Source organism: Haliotis rufescens, unplaced genomic scaffold (genome assembly GCF_023055435.1).
Source record: "Haliotis rufescens isolate VD_foot unplaced genomic scaffold, xgHalRufe1.0.p SCAF_6, whole genome shotgun sequence".
Taxonomy (NCBI): Eukaryota; Metazoa; Mollusca; class Gastropoda; order Lepetellida; family Haliotidae; genus Haliotis; species Haliotis rufescens.
The window spans coordinates 42,507,800-42,513,799 of record NW_025964334.1 but is presented as its reverse complement, the minus strand read 5'-3'; positions in this window follow the sequence as shown (position 1 = coordinate 42,513,799).

Genomic DNA, 6,000 nt, shown 5'->3' with positions numbered 1-6,000 from the left:
AGTTGAAGCCATAATGAACACAAAACCTCTAGGTTATGTCCCGACCGATGTGAGTGACCTTGATCCTGTGACACCAAACACCCTCCTTTTTGGGAGGCTTGACCCCGCAGGTAGTGTACCCAGATGAGGGGCTTTTGGGAAGGAAGCACTGGCGGCACAGTCAGGTGATTGCCGATCAGTTCTGGAAGAGATATGTGAGGTACTATTTGCCCACTCTTCAAATTCGACAATAATGGAGAACCAGAAGAAGTGACTTGTGTGGTGATGATGTGGTGCTAATCATTGACCCTCAGCAGAGTCGGGCTCAACAGTTGGTTGGTCGTGTAGTTGAGACCTGTGTGAGCGCGGATGGTAGAGTTCGAACTGCAAAAGTTCGGGTTGATAATAAGGAATACACCAGACCCGTGTCAAGACTAGTCAAACTTCCAAACCTTGACAACAATTGATTGTTTATGTTTACTGATGTATCGCGCAATAGACAATGTCAAGTGACTTTGCACCTCAAAATTTTCTCACAGCCGCCCCCAAATTTTGTTACAGTGTTTGAAGCGCCTTGATTCCTATTCCGTTTTGTGATTACCTGATTCCTGTTGATTCTAAGTTTTTGTAAATCCCATTTTTAGACGAATAAATGGCAACTTCCATGAGGCGTGTGATTCCTTTTGATACCTATTTGACCCTACTTTACAGAAGGTATAAACGAATCATTAACACTCTAGGAATAAATTTTTATGTACAAAACTTCAAAGAGGGTGGCACACACATGTGAATTGATCCGCATTTAATGGAAGTTATTGAATAAATTCTTAAATTAACAAAATACTGTCTATACTCCTACTTTGAAGAATGCTAGGCTTGTTTTAGAAGTATCAAATGAATACATCCAGAGCAGCATGGCTCAACCACATCTGTATGTATCCATTCTCCAGACTGAATTTGAAACATGGCAGAAGCCTATGTGTACCCTCACAGCTATAAACACTAAACTTTTATCAGTGTGGCTTTGAATTCCCAAACTATACTAAAATTCCAAACCATTATGCTTGATCTATGTAGGCTTTATATATATTTAAATAAATTTCTTATGCTGGTTTAGAAGTAGTAAGTGAGTTGTATTTTATGCCGCTTTTAAGCAATTTTCAGCAATTTCACGGCGGGGGACACCAGAAATGGGCTTCACACATTGTACCCATGTGGGGAATCGAATCCGCATCTTCGGTGTGACAAGCCAACACTTTAACCACCAGGCTATCCCACCAGCCCCTTGGTTTTGGAGTAGACCATAATCGAGTCTAGACCAGACAATCCAGTGATTGACATCATGATCATCGATCCACACAGCAAGCCTGATCACCCGATCCCGTTAGTCGCTCTTACAGCAAACATGGGTTGCTGAAAACCTATTCTACCCCGGAGAGTGTGCCATTAGATCAGTAGAGAATGAAATAGTTGGGTCACTCATTCTCTAACACATAATGCAATGACACTGAACGACGACTGCTGGACTTTGTACAGATATCCTTGCCCCAATTGATAATTTGCTATATTACTATGTTGATATAATTACTTGCCTATGGATATATGATGGTGTTGTGCACCATAGCAGAGGTCTGTAATCTTCATCGTGTATGCTGCTGCAGTGGCCGAGCGTGCAGACACTCACCCTGACAAGCGCGGAGACAGATGCAGTGTGCATCACAGCAAGGGTACCTGCCCAGCTAACACATAACATTTTCAAAACATTTACAGAAGGTTTCATTATAGTTTTGCAAAAACATTTTCGTCAAAACATTTTATTAACGTTTTAGAAATGTTTTACAACTATTCAAAATGTTATTGAAATGTTTTCAAAATGTTATTCAAGAACATCATGATAACATAGGCGAAACTATTTCATAGCATGTTATTACATGTTTTCAATACATTGCAGAAATGTTTTGCCAGAACATATTTTATGAAATGTTATCATCATGATTTAAATACATTGTGTACACATATGTACAATCATACGAATAAGGTGTAAATGTTCAATAATTATTAAAAATGTTATTGAAATGTTTTTAAAATGTAATTCAAGAACATCATATCAGAACATAGGCGAAACTATTTCATAACATTTTATTTCAATGTTTTCAACACGTTGTAGAAATGTTATGCCAGAAAGTATATCATGAAATGTTATTTCAATACTTTTAAAATGTAATTCAAGAACATCATGCTATAACATAGGTGATACTATTTCATAACATTTTATTTCAATGTTTTCAACACATTGCAGAAATGTTACGCCAGAACATTTTTTATGAAAAGTTACCACCATGTATTAAAGTGAGTACCTATTACGACTCCAACAGCCTATAGTTGAACACAAGTTCCCCAGCCAGCACACTACGTTTTCATAATGCTGTGGATTGGTAACGCAGTAATATAACATTTTCACAACAGTTACAGTTTTATCTGTAGACTAAATGTCTAAAGTAAATATAGCAGACATGAGTAAGACAAAACTTCACATGATTTGTTTGTTGCCGATCACAGATATTGTCACAGGCACATTTAGTAGCGCATATTTTGCGGGGGGGTGAGAGAGACCGTTGATAAGTGAATAAATATAGATCTACGGTAAAAGACATTCTCTCACATTTAACCATTTTTCATGATTAGTTATTAAAAAAACGTTTTTTGAAAATTTATGACAAATATAAATGTTTTTTTGATGTTCTTAAAACGTTTGTAAAAACTGATATCACACAAACGTTTCTAAAACATTTGTAAAATGTTGTGACATAATGCCTCGTTGTCGCAGGAAATGACGTTGGAATGATGTCACACTATTTCGTCATATTTTGCACCCGCCATCATTAGTTCAAGTTTACTCTGCATCTGAGTGACGTGCAGCAAGCGGAACCGGATCATCGAACTGTGATTTCTTAGAAGGTAAGTTCATTTTCAAAAGTAGTATCCGCTTGTTGTTATATTTATGTACATTATGATATTTACATGATTAATGAATCGCGTTACTCAGAAGTCGCGGGGGGGTAGAAACTTGTACTTTGCCGGTCACTAGGCCTGCCTTGTGGGCTTTCGGTTATCTATCATAAGTGTAGGGCCTACCAGCCATTTCGTCCGTGTTATTTATGAAATGTATTATTTAGAGCTTACTGTACTACTAACTTTGATTCTTTTTAAACTATCAGCAATTTCGCACGTTTCAGTCCGTGGGAAAGGTTGAGTTGATTTCTGTTATACTGCGAAGAGGAGCAGTCAAAACAAAGGAAATACTTTCCGGTCGACTGTAGTTATTGTCAACGTCTAAAGCGTAATATTAGGTTAATAAACCCGTATTTTCTTGTGAATTGGCACTGACTGAACTAAGTGTCGATCATCTGGTTGTGTTTATTTTTTATTTATTTATGCATTCGAACGTGAGTCACGGTAACGGTATAGTCGGTAATTGAGCTGTTGGTTGCAGGTGAAGCTGCGTCCTGTAAACTGCATTGTTGCAGTTACATTGAAGCAAGGTGCTTACACTGTGTATTTATAATATTCCCAAAAAATAATCAATTTATCATTTTTGGATCAAAATGTTTCAATTCCAATTAAAACGAATCAGGCGCAGTAACGTGCACGCTATAACGGGGTTTTGTTCCTCAGCGACAACATACTGGCCGTTCGCTTGTCAGTTGTCAAAAGGTATCACACTATATTTTCAGTGAGTTGGTTATCGTTTGTTGATTATTAACATGAAAATATTGATCGTAAATGCTTTTGTTACAAGGATAATGGTGTAGACAATTTTGGCTTATGACGCCAATGATTCATTAAAATTGATTGCGTCAGTATTCGTTTGGTTTTCGATCACCATGTTTTGTCACGATAGATCTACAGAATTATATTGAACTTGATTTAGCTCTGTTCAGTAAATGTTGGACGAAATAAAGTCCATATACTTGATTCACTGTTTTTGACAATGAGAGGAAAAAAGATATGAAAGACTGAACGAATCTGGTTACCAGCTGGTTATAATGCTACGAATTTGCTCTCAAGATCTACCTGTACCGCGATGACAGCGTGATTCGTAGCTAGGTTACAATGCGTGTTTAATATACATCTATTCCCGTTTGGATTTCGGTTAAGAATAAGTCTCCAGACCCTAATCCATGTTTATCGTAAGGGGTGACAAAATGGCTTGGTTGATTGTAGGTCTTGGTGCCTCGAGTTCATGGGACGTTTCTCACTGTCAGTCACTGGTTTGCCTCGTCCAGGCTCGATTATTTACGGGACGACTTGGAGTATGATGTGGAAAATATATGTTAGATTATTTCTTAATTATAGTAATTGCTTTATACATTACTTATCTGTAGGTTGATGTACATGTATTATTTTTTCGACCTTATGTATGTGGATATTAAATGTGCACAAACAATTTTCCCCAGTAATGTTATGAACCTATATAATACATTTCATCTTTCGATTACCAATATAATGCTTATTGAATATAGTTCAAGTTATAACCTTGTTATAATGTGGGACATTGTTGATTTCGCTGCAGCCAGGAAAAGGAGACTCCTGCATTCCAGGAGATACAAACGGAAATGTTGAACGTATTGAGGAATACACCAAATACACCAGGGGCTGTGAATGATGCAAACGTAAGCGCAGAAACTGTTGTTAAATACCATGAGCTACTAGATCAAGCATCTTTTGATGGTTTTGTGGCTTTAAATGAATGCTAAGAATTGGATTAATATCTGCACTAAGCCACTGACCATTAAGTGGGTTGGGGTGTACCACCTTTTGTATTCAATGTGATGCATGATACCATAATACTATTATAAATTTAGTTACTGCAAGCAATTATCTGTTTTTGAATGTATATTAAAATATGTTTCCAAACACCTACAAATATATTATTGTTAGAATACTGATAAATCGTTATCCTAAATTGAATAATGTCTCTTCAGTAAAATGTATCTATACTATATATTTTTAATACCTGCTTTAGATTTATTTAGAATTTGTTTTATGTTTCAGAAAAGTGGATCAAGGCAAAACCCCAAAGAAAGTAGATTCTGACAATCAATGATTTCGAAAGATGTAATTGTTTTCCAAAAAATATTAAAATCTCCACAGAACAGAGTCTTGAAGTTCTTTGTTGACTGAATGTTGAAGACATGGCATGGATTACCATGTCGGTCATTGGTATTGTGTTTTCTGCAGTACATGCCTGAAGGGCGTACAGTCCCTGACCATTTGTCATAATCATTTGTATCTTGTTAAGTCTTGTTAGTTGGTGTTGTACATTTTGAACATTGGCATCAAAACACTAAGCTTTTCCGACACCCTGGTTCGTTTTCAAAACATTTTGGAAACGTTATAACCAAATGTTCACAGAAAACGTTGCTAAAATGCTTTTAAAAGCATTTCCCTGAATATTTCACAAAAACATTTTAGAAACGTTATGACCAAATGTTTCTGGAAAATGTTTCTAAAACGTTTCTGGAACCATACAAAATCACGTGAATAAAACATTTTTTAAAAGCATTTCCCTGAATATTTCACAAAAACATTTTAGAAACGTTATGACCAAATGTTTCTGGAAAATGTTTCTAAAACGTTTATGGAACCATACAAAATCACGTGAATAAAACATTTTTTTAAAGCATTTCTGCAATATTTTACAAAAACATTTTAGAAACGTTATGACCAAATGTTTCTGGAAAATGTTTCTAGGACGTTTCTGGAACCATACCAAATCACGTGAATAAAACATTTTTTTAAAACATTTCCGGAACATTTCGTGAAATGTTTTAGGGATGTTTTTATAACATTTTCGTGTTAGCTGGGTGTACACATACAGATGAAATGTTTTAGGGATGTTTTTATAACATTTTCGTGTTAGCTGGGTGTACACATACAGATGAAATGTTTTAGGGATGTTTTTATAACATTTTCGTGTTAGCTGGGTGTACACATACAGATTGCATGCACACTGGAACA